Raw genomic sequence first — 14,132 nt, forward strand, 5'->3', positions numbered from 1 at the left:
TTGAAAAATCAATACACATAAATTGAAAGAAAAAATAATATTTTTATTTAATTCTTAAATAAGTACAATTACTTACTAATTTTTTCTGTTGAAATTTTAAAATATCCCACGGTGCACCTGTGAGTTCGCTGCAGCGCACTGGGGCACCGCGGTGTACAGTTTGGGAATCAGGCACTTATCATATATACATGTACACTGTGCTGCCACTTTATTAGGTCACCCCTGCTATACACACAAATGGTTTGTCCCACAATGTTTCAAGTCACATGACCACAGTTGTGGATATAAATTTGGAAGAACAACCTTTCTAGTATCAGCGTACAAACCGTAGCAAGAATTGGGAAAAGGAGTAATCTAACGGACTTCGAACGTGGCATCGTAGTAGGTGCAAGACGTGCTGGACAGAGCATCTTTGAAACGGCAGTTCTCCTGAACTTTTCACGCACCACAGTTTCAAGGGTATATCGAGAATGGCGTAACGAACAGAAAACATCCTCTCAACGGCACTCCTGTAGAAGAAAATCGCTTGTTGATGAGGAGGTAAGAGGAGGATGGGCCACCACAATGTCGCACATCACGTCAGAATACAACCTTGGCACGCAGAACAAAATAGCGCAAACAACCACTAGTCGCACTTTGCCGCGAAAGGGTTACAACAGCCGACGGCCACATCGCGTACCTTTGTTATCAATGAAGAACAAGAGAGCATGCCTCCTGTGGGCACAGCAATACCAGAACTTGGACTATCGAGGATTGGAAACAGTTGCTTCGTCTGACGAGTCGAAGTTCCTGGTGCATCATGTTGATGGAAGGCTCAGAATTTGGCGTAAACAACATTCATCCATGGACCTGTCATGTCTTGTGACTATTGTGCAAGGTGGTGGGGGGAATGTTTTCTTGACACACGTTGGGTCCATTGATACCCATAGATTCACGTCTAAATACCACATCGTACCTAAACATTGTTGCTGACCAAGTGCATCCATTCGTGTTGACAGTTTATCCTCAGTCAGATGGTTACTTCCGGTGCACAAAGCCAGAATCACTATTATGGAATGGTTCCAGGAACATGACAATGACTTTTCTTTGCCGCAGTGGCCCGCTCCGTCCGCGTATCTCGACCCTATTGAACATCTTTGGGATGAGCTGGAAAGGCTGTTCGCTGCAGGGCTACAAATCAGTCGAATCTCAAGGAACTGCGTGACACACTCATGTCTGCATGCTATTCCATTCCTACACAACGTTTTCAGCATCTTGTTCAATCCATGCCTAAACGAATTCAGGCTGTTTTGAAGGCTAAAGGAGACTCAACACGCTACTTTTATTATTTATTATTATTTATTTTTTTATTATTTTTTTTTTCAGTTTACTCCGGATTGAAGTACCTGGAGATGCATGTTAAGGAATGGAGATGAATAAGGAATCGGCGTGAATGAAACACAATTTGGAATGTATATTACTGGGGTGCATTCGGTGAGTACAAAAATTAAGACTTTCTCAGTCATGAGAAACCATCCATCACAGTCCTCCCCACACCGGGTGAAAGTGTTCGGGTTCGAATCCCATCGATGACGCGAGGAACATTAGTGGGCTTTTTTTCACTCTGTGGCAGAATTAATCGGTCTCAGGTGTAGATAACACCTGAGACCGATTAACTGAGACCGATTTCGTCCAACAAACAGGAAAATCGACCAGAGAACACCCGCAATTTAGAGACAAATATATAGGTAGATATAATCATTCACGGGGAACCCTAATATCATAACATCAGTCATGAAGTAATACAAAAATTTTAATATTTATTTTTAAAATAAATATTCTGTAGATGCAATTAAATCACATTTAATTCCGTAATAAATTATAAATAAGCAGATATTACTGATAAGAGGAAGGCTCTGGTAAATCGCTAGGGTCGACTCACCTTCAACCGTTTTCGGCATCAGTTGGAGGCTATTCATATTTCATTTAAAAATAAGAAAGAAGGTTGTTTCCATTGCCTAACGCCTCCTGTAGATTCTGAAGATCATGGGAGGAAGGCTGCAACGCTACACTAAATCCTCTTCTAATAGACCAGTTCCGTTCCCGTTCAGGATTACTGTCGCCTAAACTCTGCAGGTACCTATCAAACCCAGGCAGAATTTCCTGCTAGCCATGGGTGTTTATAAACCGTAAAACAAGCTCTTCTTGTTCTTGCTGCTGCTCATCCTGGGCCAACTGTGAGGCCGAATCTTTCAGTTCCATATTTGTAAGAGGCTGAGAATGGCTCTCCAACAACTAGGAGGGAGTATATGATGAGAGGAGCTTTCTCAATCAATTCGGACCGAGCAGGAGAGTTACTAGAGAAAGTTGCGCCCAGCTGCAAATCGCAATTTAGCATCCCCTTTAAAAAAAAATACAGTATCTCCATATGTGTATGTAAGTTTCAGATGCCCCTTCAACGTTGGTGCCCAGGTTGCCATGAACCGCAGCCACACTCGGGACGCCCGACCTCTGGGGCGTGGGAGATTGTGCATGGCTCATGGGGCAGAATTTTTTCAGCATCGGCTGTGCTTGTTAATAGGAGAGATTGCTTCTATAGTGATGGGATACACTTAAATATAAAGGGTGCAAAAATATTTGCTGATTTTTTTATGAAAACCCCAAACACGAAAGGTATCAAAACCTATAGTACTTAGTACTGTGCATGGGTTAAAGGAGAAGTATGGGGGGAGGGGGGGGGATGCCGGAAACTTTGCTCTAGAGACTAAACATGGGTTTCACCACTTCAAGCCTCCAATAAGCAAAGTGGTGGTATTTCACCGGTTGCTATTGAGGCTTGTTATTTGGTTTTTAGGAGAATTAGCAACTAAGGCCATATTGCTCCGGGGTTATGCGGTGGTCATTCCCTGACCTTTCCGCATTCTCCATATTTGGTGGTCACGGGCTCGAACCCCGGTCTAATCAAGAAGCATGTGCTATGCACTGCTGCTCCTGCCTACGTGGCTACGGAGGCGCCGCTGATGCTATTAAGGCAGTGTTAGGTGAATCGTCCCGTTATGACAATAACAGCACAACTAACTGTTAAATTTTTAATCTTAAACTTTTACTTTGGATTTTTTTAAAAACTTTAATATTTAGTTGGTGATAATTTTATTTTTAGTTATTCCAACAACAGAGAGAGGAATCTTGTTAAATATTCACCTGTAGATACAGTGAAATCACACTTTTACATTGGAACAGGGGTATTACTATTATTAATTTTTTCCCCCTCACACTTAGTCAACCGTATGTACAATGTTGAATCAAATCAATTGGGGATTAGTTCGGACTTGTAACTCGTCTTTTAGTTAACGTTATCTTCAAAATTGTATTTTTGAGTCCGCTTCAGTTTCAAGTTAATGTCCATTCCCAGAGATGCTTTTTTCTTCGTTTGATAGTAAAAACAATGCGAAAGACAAAAGAAGCGTCTTCAAAAGAAACGATTTGTACGTAAAATTACCAAATTCACAAGTTCCAAGGAGTTAACCGCCCAGCAAAGACACTCTATGATAATTATTTCTGAAATTAATCTATTTTCAATTTTCACTCTCCCCAACATTAAAAACTAGAAAACTCGACTTGGAATTTTCTTCAAAACTGTTACCCCCTTCAGCTATCTGCATTTGAAAGTCGTTTACAGTTATCAGCAACTTACAGTCAAAAGAAAAAGCTCCATACAAGGTGGTAATCTTGTGGTAATCATCTGACTACATTAATTCTTTTCAGTGGAGTCAAATTAAATTCTTCCCGACTGTAGAGATTACGAGTCGAACACAAGGTTTGCAGATTTTGTCTGGCATGCACAAATCATACCCAAGAAAAATGAATATCAACAAATAAGTATGGTTTCTGAAGCTTAAAATTTTCCAAAGTTTGAAAAACAGGCTGTTGGCTGTTTTCTATTTTCGGAAACAAGAGACGTTATTAGAGTTTAAAATAAAATTGATGTTTGGAAGTACACATTGTGAGAAAAAAAAAAAAATCGTGCATGAAATATCATAAATTTTACAAATAAACGCAAACTCTCGATTGTGTCCCCATGAGAATCACCATTGTTAAAAACGAGAGGTCTTGTCGATTGACCAGAGCTAGTTCCTATGCATCATTCCTTCTAATGGAATGAGCCGTGAATTAGAGTTGAATTTGAAAGTGTCTGCAATTCTGCCCAGACACGATAGGAGGGAGTATACGATAAGAGAATGGTCGATCAATTCGGCCGTGCAGAGATTATGCAAAGCTCAAGGTGTAGAATTTTTCTCAGCCTGGTCTGTGCTTGTTAACAGGAGAGACTGCTTCTACAGGGATGGGATACACTTAAATAGAAAGGGTGCAAGAATATTTGCTGATGCTATAGAGGCAATGTTAGGAGGGTCGAAAAACTGCTAGCTTGGGGAGGGGATACACGGACTAATAGATTAACAGTAGCCGCGGGCATAGGTGAAAGTGATTCGTGCACGCGCCTTCTAATGGAATGAGCAGCAGCGTGGAAAACAAGATGCAACGTATTTCACAGACTGCTGGGAGTCATTGCGTTACAAGAAAACATGTGGCTTGTGTTAGGGTAGCTAAGAATGGGAACAGGTGCATGTATACTTGAATGTACACTAATGCTAGGAATTAGATAAATAAATTTGATGAATCTGAGGTGCTGGTCAAAATTTCAAAGGCAGATATTGTTGGGATATCAGAGACGTGGTGTCACACAGATATAAAGAATGCAGGAAGGATAGACAAGATGGGAGGAGAGGAGGGTTTATGCTATTAATTAAGAAACACATAAAATCCAAGGAAGTGCAGCCAGTCGACATCGCTGGACAGTGCGGTGTCAAGTCAGTTTGGTGTGACGTAAGCACTGGGAGATCAAAATTGAGAGTAGGAGTGAGTTAGAGGCCTAATAACTCTGATGAGTATAATAAAAAAACTGTACCGGGAACTAGAGTGGCCCAGTAAATCAGGGAGTTCTATAATGGGGGATTTTAATTTCACGGATATTGACTGGAATTTAAGAGTTTGTCACTCACACACTAGCAAGGCTTTTGTGGATTTATTGGATGATTGTTTTCTACATCAGCATGTTCTGAAGACAACAAGAGGCAGTAATATTCTTCATCTGAATATCAGTAGTGATTCTTTATACATTAGGAATCTGCAGATAAAGGAACCACTAGGTGGCAGTGATCGCAATGTGAGCAAGTGGAATTTACTCAAAGTGGTAACTACCATCCGGGGTAAACGGAAGAGTTTTTGCTTTCGTTAACCTGACTACAGAGGTCTGAGACAGTATTTAAACTTAATACGGTGGGACCAATTGATAATGTTACCAACAGCAAATTCAAAATGGGAAGCATTCAAAGAATTTATCTTGGAAGCTACTAGGTTTTACATACCAGCTAAGAAATATTGTTCAAGGTTTAGGCCTAAGTGGATGTCAGATGAACTAGTAAGACATATGGCAGAGAAGAAAATGCATGGGGAAATAAAAATTAATGGCTGACATGAAAGCCTATGATAGATATAAACTGGTCAGTAAGCAAGTAACAAAGGAGATTAAGAAGGCAGAGGCAGATTATGAGAAATCTTTGGCAAAGAATGCAAAGAAAAATAGCAAAGAGTGAGGAAAAGGGTGACTCAAATTGGATCACTGGATATTGATGGCTCAACTGCTGATGATCCATCTCAGGTGGCTAACAAACTAAATGAGCATTGTGCATCTACATTCACACTAGAGGAGTTATTCAGGGAGGGGAATGCCAGAGGTGAATTTAACTCTGGCAGTGAGCTAGTTGATTTTTTTAATAACTGAGAGGAAAGTGGAGGAGAAATTGTTGAAGATAACCATAAAAAAGGCACCTGGGTTGGATGGGATCTATACAGTTACATTGAAGTACCCAGCAAAGGAAGTAAGCAAACCCTTAGCCATAATCATGAGAGCTCCATTGGACTTAGGGAAGGTACCCATGGATTGGAGAAGTGCAAATATGACCCCAATTCACAAAGGAGGATCAGCGGGCGACACAAGTAATTATAGACCTGTTAGTTTAACTTCTGTTCCAGGGAAATTAATGGAGGCACTGGTTAAAAAAACACTGCAGGATTATCTTCTTTTTTTTTTTTTTTTATGAAAAACCCAAAAAGAAATCAAAACCTATAGTACTTAGTACCGTGCATGGGTTGAAGGAGAAGTATGGGGAGAGAGGGATGCCGGAAACTTTGCTCTCAAGACTAAACATGGGTTTCACCACTTAAGGCCTCCAATAAGCAAAGTGGTGGTATTTCACCGGTTGATGAAACTTCAGTTATAGCTTGGACATAGCATGGATTTGTTAAGGGGAAATCTTGTCTGACCAATGTGATTGGATACTATGATATAGTCACAAAGGAACTGGATGCAAAGAATAATTTTGATGTCATATATTTAGATATCTGAAAGCCTTTGATACTGTTGCACATGGAAGACTGCTGCACAAATTGGAGCAGTGCGGCATTGGAGGAAAATTGCTGCTAGGGATAAAGGGATGGTTGAGTGGGAAAAGACAGAGAGTGGTAATCAATGGACACTGCTCTTCTTGACTAATGTTATTAGTGTAGTCCCTCAGGATTCAGTGCTGGGTCCATTGTTGTTTTTTGTATTTATAAATGATACTGGTGATGGTATATCAGACTTAATGTCCAAGTTTGCAGACGATACGGAGGTTGGCAGAGTTGTTAATGACCCTAATGACAGTATGCTGCTGCAACAGGATCTAGAAAAGTTGAGAAGATGGGCTGAGAGGTGGCAAATGAAGTTTGCCACCTCTTTACATTGTCAAATGTAAAATACTATATACGGGGAGCAGTAATCCCAGCATAACATATAAACTCTGTGGTACTATATTGACAGTGGTAGAGAATGAAAAGGACCTGGGGGTAATTGTGTAGGCAGATATGAAGTTTTCTGAACAATGAAGACGGTCTGTAAGAGTAGCTGATGGTGTCTTGTCAATGATATACAGGAATTTTTCTAGCAGGGATAAGAAGGTGATTATCAACTTGTATAAGGCGATGGTCAGGCCACACCTTGAATACTGTGTACAGATCTGGAGGCGTCATTTTAAAAAGGATGTGAAGCTGTTGGGACGAGTACAGAGAAGTGAAACAAGAATAGTGAATAGAACAAAGGGTTGCTCTTACGAAGAGCCGCTTAAGTTTTGCAGATTACAGTGTTTGGAGACTAACCACCTGCTAGGTGAGTAATAATGGGACGGAGTTTGAACGAAAAATCGACCCAGAATCCTTTGCGAAAGGGTGGGGTACACAAGGGGGTAAAAAAATCGGTTTATATTTGTTTGGTTTGTCTCGATAGATGGCGATAGTTAATTTCTATATTTAATTTTTTTTTGTCTTTGGGGAGGGGTTTGAACTGGGATTGGTGTTATTTATGATGCAAGACGTTACCTCACGCCTAGTGCGAGTTCTACCGCTAGATTTGGGTTATATGTTGCTTTGGAATGTATCGATTGTGACGTCATAGTGAATTTTTGTTAATAATTTTAACGTTCATTATATGAAAATGCATTGTGGGTGTTAATGTTAAAGGTGTGTTTTGTGGATGTTTATATTGTGGGGGTTGCCCGCTGCTCGCCCCTCGTCTGCGTCGGAGACGCGGCATCTTGTGTGTCGGATAAAAAATTTTTTTTTTTTTCCTGAAAGATAAATTCCTTTTTGTTTCCAACTGTTGCTGAGACCTGAAAATTTAATTTCTTCTGGGTGTTAATAGGGAAGGTGTATTTTGTGGATGCTTATGCTGTGGGGGAGAATAATAACTTTCTAAGAGTTTAATTTTAAATCTTACCTTGTAATAGATTTCACACATCAAGTATATACAGAGGTTACAAAAAAAAAAATACAATCAGCGCAGAAAAACAAGATAAAGTTAACTGCAGCCATTATCAACCCACTGCAGGATGGAAGCCTCCTCAAAAATTCATGCTGAGGGAAATGGACCATAATCCGCCACGCTGGTCCAGTGCGGGTTGGCAGACCGACCGTATGTAGCAGTCAGGGGCTTGAACCCCGGTCTACTCAAAAAGCGTGTGCTACTGCACAGCTGCTCTTGACCACTCGGCTACGGAGAAAAACAAGACAAGACTACGAGGAAGCAGAAAAATAACCATTTAACAACTTAATTTTAAAATCTTAAATTTTACACACCAACAACCTATACAGTGGTTACAAAAATTGCAATCATTGCTTTCAGACAAGACTTCAAGCGCACACACACACACACACACACACACACACACACGTTTAATTTTCAGCTTTTCAAGAACAGATGGGAATTTGGAAGGAAAAACTTGAAGAATACGGATTTTATTTTCAGGTCTCAGGAAACAACAAGGAATTTATCTTCCAGAAAACCAAAAAAAAATTTTTCATCCGACACACAAGGTACCACGTTACGGCCTTGGGTCGGGCAGCAGCAGTTCGGGCAGGTGACGGTGGCATGCTGCCGCAGCAGTTCGGGTGAGCAGGGGTGCCTTCTGCGGCAGTGGCGGTGGACATCCCCTACAGCATAAGCATCCTCAAAATACATCTTCCCAATTAACACCCACAAGAAATTCATTTTTCAGGTTTCAGCAACAGTTGGAAAAAACAAGGAATTTATCTTTCAGGTAAAAAAAAAGATTTTCATCCCACTTGGCTTTTCATCTCGCGGCGGGATGAAATAATCCACCTTAATTGCCTACGCAGATGATCTCACTATACCCACGGCTAGTAACTCTAGGAGAGAAATTGAGAACAGGACAAACTTAATTCTCAAGGACAGAAAACAACAAACTAAAGGTGTCGACAAAGACGACAGCACAAATGCTCATCAAAGGAAAGCTTGACAGGGAGCGACGGCCATCAACTATATGAGAGACTACTGCACAATAAAGGTATTGTGCAGTAGTCTCTCATATAGTTTGCTTAGCGTTGAGAGCAGAGCTATTAGACGATAAGAATTCAGTAATTTCTGGGGTGTGGTTGGGTTCTTGGGTATCGGCTTTAGATTGGCTGTTCTCCATCTAGATGGGAACTGGCCTGTCCTTAGGCAGCAGTTGAATAGTCAAAGTAGAAGTTTCGGGATGGTTTCTGTGGCTTTTTTGATCATCTCTGATTCTATTAGATCCGAGCCGGGACATTTTTTGTTCCTTGTTCTGGCCACAGCTTCATGCAGTTCATCTATTGTGACAGGGAGCTCTATATGGTTTGTCGTATATTCCTTGTTTGCCTGGCAAATTGCCTGCTGGTCCTCCTTTAGTAGTTCGGGCGGATCTTGTATTATGGCATTTAGTATGTTTGTAACTGATTCCTCCCAGGTTGTGGTTAGGTCTCCCTGCAGCATTTTTGTTGCAGTTATCACTTCTCCCCTGGGTAGTTTTTTTGTGGTTATTCTTATACCACTCCCCAGGAGTAGTTTTTCCTATTATTGGGTAGAATTTTTCCCAGGATGTCCTCTTATTCTTTTTTATTGTCTATGTACATAGGTTCCTGATTTGCCTATATTGTTTTCGTAGTTCCGCTACTTCGTCAGGGGGTCATGTTGCTCGGGCCCTCTGGTACTGTTTCGCTTATTTTGCACCTGTCTCCCGAGTCTCTGGACCTCCTGCTGTCCAATAGGGCATGGCCCCGGAGGTTGGGGGGGGGGGGGATTTCCTCTTCATGGCTGCTTCAGCGATACTGGTGATATAGTGGGTTATTTCTCGCTGTAGCTGGTCCGGATTTTCGCTTCTGCTGCCTCTTTCCTGTATGGCCAGTTTCGCCAGATATTGTTCTCTGGTGAGGAGGTGTTCTTGGAATATGTCCCAGGTTTGCCTTGCCTATTGAAAACCTAACCAGACACTGCATGTGTCTGGTTAAGTTTCTTTCTATACAATAGTTCGGTGGTCGGACGTGGTCCATGCGTTTACAGTTTGTGACATGGCTTTTGATGTTCCTGGAGGTTAAGGTTGTCGATTGTTAGTTAAGGATGTCGATTGTTGACTCCCATAGCGTATTGCAGTACGTTGGGAGACAGAATGGCTGATTCTTGACCGTGAAAATTGAACTTGCGAGATTTTCTTCTAATCGCTGTCCATTCATCGTACCCCGGCGGTCCAGTATTGCACTATGCCAAAGGTGAAATCGGCAGTTGACCCCTATAAGGATTTTCTGCCCTGCTAGGATTGATTGTATGGTCTCTAAGTAGGCTGTGGCAAAGTCAATTTCAGTTCCCGGTCTGCAGTAGAGATCAATCGCATAAAAGATTCCAATAGAGCTCATGATATGGGCACAGGCGGTCCAGAGGGTGCATAACTGGGGAATTTTTGTAACTGTTAGCTCCGGGTTCCTTATCAGTATTGCTGCCCAGAGAATATCTTCATCGCTTTGCACTATTTTGTAATTAAGTGGATAGCCTCTAACTTGTTTTTGGTGGGTGTATGGTTCGAGTACGATTATTATGATGTCAGCATTTTCCTCGTCCGCCATAAGGTGCACTTGGTCAATCACCGCTCGAGCCTGCTGTGCGTTCAGTTGGTGGATCTTTAGTTGTAATGTTTATGGTGTGTCCCCATAGTCGATTCTCGATTGGAAGGTACTCTTTGTCTTGGGATTGGTGGGGTAGTTTGCATTTCGGATGGAGTGTGTGTTCAAGTCTGAGGCTCTTACAGTTTACTTAGCCCGGTTCCTTGGTTTTGTTGGGATAATTGTTATAGTTGTGTCCTCTCTCCCCATAGTGGTCGCAGGTCGGTTCCTTTTGGCTGCAGGTATGGGAGGTGTGGCCGTACTTGCAACATCTGGGTATGGCCACGTAAAGTGAAAGTGTAAAGTGTGTTTAGGGTCGAACGGCACCAGAGGTTTCCCCTATCTCCACGTAGTTTACATTGTGGTGTGATACAGTTCACGGTAAAGGCCAGAGATTTAAAAGTATATGGTTCGTGTGATGTCGTGTACCGTTGTTCTTCTGGCCATTTAGCCGCCAGACCCCTGCTGAGGCTCAACGTTGCCCACACTTCGCCCTGTGGAGGCAGACCAGATATCTACTAGTTGTAGTTTACTCTGGCAGGTCCTGCCACCTAGTTCCTGAGATTTCAGTGGCTAGGACCTAAAAAAAAAAACGTTTCCGTGGGTTGATCGCTAGATTGAAAGACCGAAATGTGAGCTAACTTAATTTGGAACTTTTAAATTTTGACATGTGGGATGAGCAGATAGAGAGGGAGAGAAGACTGAAGATGGGGGGAGAAAGACAGAAGAAATGGGGTCAATAGAGAAGACGACCCCATTAAAAGTCAGTGGGGCATGCCCATGTCCCACCAGGAGAAAATCAGGATTGGCGAGGGGGCAGGAGGGGCAGCCTCCTGCCTCCTTCCCTACCACCGAGGGAGGGGGAAAGAAAGACGGGTCCAGCAAGAGCGCCGGCACCGATTGCCATTATGGCTGGCATATGCAGAAAGCTCTGCGGTCTCATTGGGCTGGTTGGAATTCAGCTGAGAAAGTCACTCGTGAGGCTGTGACCCGTCCAGAGGAGGTCCATATCTGGTGTGCACTTTCGTGGGTCAGATCCGGTTCGTGTGATCCTGTTATCATGGGTTTATTTTTATTATTATTATTTTTTCTTTTTTTGCTGTCATAGGATTCATTTCATGGTTGTTGCTGTTGTGGTGATGGACGCGGAAGAGTCCGCCTTCTTGTGAAGAGGTCTTGCGCATATTGAGTGAAGGCACTATAGGTATCCTTTTCAGTTAGTATCAGATATTCCTGGTCTCCGTAGCATTATTTGGGTGGTGGTTATAAATCGGCAGCTGAGATCCTCGTACAGTGGGCAGTCGTACATCAAGTGACCCCATGTCTCGTGTAGACCGCAGTGGCATAGGGGGGGTTTCACTCAATCCGAATCCATAGAGTTTTCCTCTTATGGTGCCTTGGCCGGTCAACAGGTAGGTTGCGAGAAGTCCAGGAGAAAGCCAAGGTGGATAGTTTGTGTAAACCAGTTGGATATCAGGAATAAATTTTTTAGTGATTTCACCTTTGGTTGATGTCTGCCAGCGGTTTTGCCAGCTCTGGTTGAGATGTGCGAGGAGACGTTTGCGTTCTATTTCTTCTGTCTTTCTCCCCCCATCTTCAGTCTTCTCTCCCTCTCTATCTGCTCATCCCACATGTCAAAATTTAAAAGTTCCAAATTAAGTTAGCTCACATTTCGGTCTTTCAATCTAGCGATCAACCCAAGGAAACGTTTTTTTTTTAGGTCCTAGCCACTGAAATCTCAGGAACTAGGTGGCAGGACCTGCCAGAGTAAACTACAACTAGTAGATATCTGGTCTGCCTCCACAGGGCGAAGTGTGGGCAACGTTGAGCCTCAGCAGGGGTCTGGCGGCTAAATGGCCAGAAGAACAACGGTACACGATATCACACGAACCATATACTTTTGGTCAGTTTGAGGGTCCACGGTGAAGTTCAGGTGGTTAGCCTCCCATCCATTGGAGAGTTGATATGTTAAGCCGCGGAAGACTATTTCCAGGTCTAGGGGAAGAGTCCCTGTCAGGGCCTGGAGAGCGTGCATGCTTACAGTATTGCAAGCTCTTGTTATTGTAAGTAATATATAAAATAGCGAGGGAAAAGACTTTCAGGCCTGAAATCTTTGGCACTGTAACTACTGGGAACACCGAGACTTCTAACTGGACCGACTCCATCAACTCCACACTTGACAGACTGTTTCCTGAAGATAATCCAGCAGACGATCTACCTGAGCACAGAGCAATACGATTAGCTAATCAAACCTATGCTTCTGAGGAAGAAACAAATCCCTTTACAATGGAAGAGCTCACAGCCGTCCTCAACAGGATCAATCCCCAAAAATGTCCAGGAATGGACCTCATTGAGTACGTCTTTGTCCTTCGTTTGTTCAAGCTTAGACCCCTATATCTCCAATTGCTCTACAACAAATGTATTCATGAGGGAGTTTTTTCCAAGGCGTGGAAAGTGGCCCTACTGCGACTCATAAGGAAGCCCGGAAAACCCCCAGGAGATCCGCGCTCCCTTAGACCAATTGAACTCTTGGCAAATCTAGGCAAAGTTCTAGAAAGGCTCATGGCTCTCCGGATCACACAACTGTTCCAGGAAAAGAACCTATTCTCCCCAGCGTCCTCCATATTGAAAACTCCACATCTAAATATGAACTGGCCATCTTGGTGGATTTTGAAGTGCCTTCGAAATTTGAAGTGCCTTCGAAAATGCGGAGGCATTGGCATGCCTCCGCCTAGCTAACTATACCTCCCATCTCTACAAGCTCTTCCAGAACTATTTCACAGAGCGCACTATCGTGGTTAAATCCAATCTTCTGCAGATAACTAGACCAACCTCTCGGGGGTGCCCACAGGGTTCTGTCTTGGGGCCCTTTGTGTGGAACATGGTCCTGCACAGCTGGCTTTCTAAAACTTTTGAAGGATGCAAAATTGTGGCGTTTGCAGACGACCTGAAAACAAAGCAAATCTTGTCCTAGCAGATCTCTACTCCTGGACAGTTCTCAACAAGCTTCAAATCAGTACAAGCAAAACAAAAATGATGCTTTTTAAATCAAAGCTTGACCTACGTCGCCCACCACAAATCAAGATCTCCGGAAAACAGCTTCCTATTGTGACACAGGCTAAAGCCCAAGGGTTGATCATTTACCATAAGCTGAGCTTCCTTCCACATCTACAATACCTAGGGGTCAAAACGAAAAGATTTTCAGCTGCAATCATGAGGATCTCCAAGAGCAACTGGGGACTCTCCAACAAAACACTCTCTCTGCATTATAAAGCTGTTTTCATCCCCATTGTGACCTACGCAGCAGGAGCGTGGTTTCACCGGGTTCAACGAGTACATATGAAAGTCAAGGTCAACTCCATTCAATGTGCTATGCTCTTTGCTCCATTCAATGTGCTATGCTCCATTCAATGTGCTATGGCCACGCACAGATTATGCCGAACAGTGTCTACAGCTGCCATCCAGGTGATAGCTGGAACTCTGCCGCTTGATCTATTTGTTATCTTCAGAGGGCTTAACTTCAGAATTAAAAAGAAAATACCAACGAAGATACAGGGCCTAGAACTAAATCTTAATACTGAACCCAA

The sequence above is a fragment of the Mastigoproctus giganteus genome, chromosome 7 (assembly GCF_048544385.1).
Source record: "Mastigoproctus giganteus isolate SK-2022 chromosome 7, ASM4854438v1, whole genome shotgun sequence".
Classification (NCBI taxonomy): Eukaryota; Metazoa; Arthropoda; class Arachnida; order Uropygi; family Thelyphonidae; genus Mastigoproctus; species Mastigoproctus giganteus.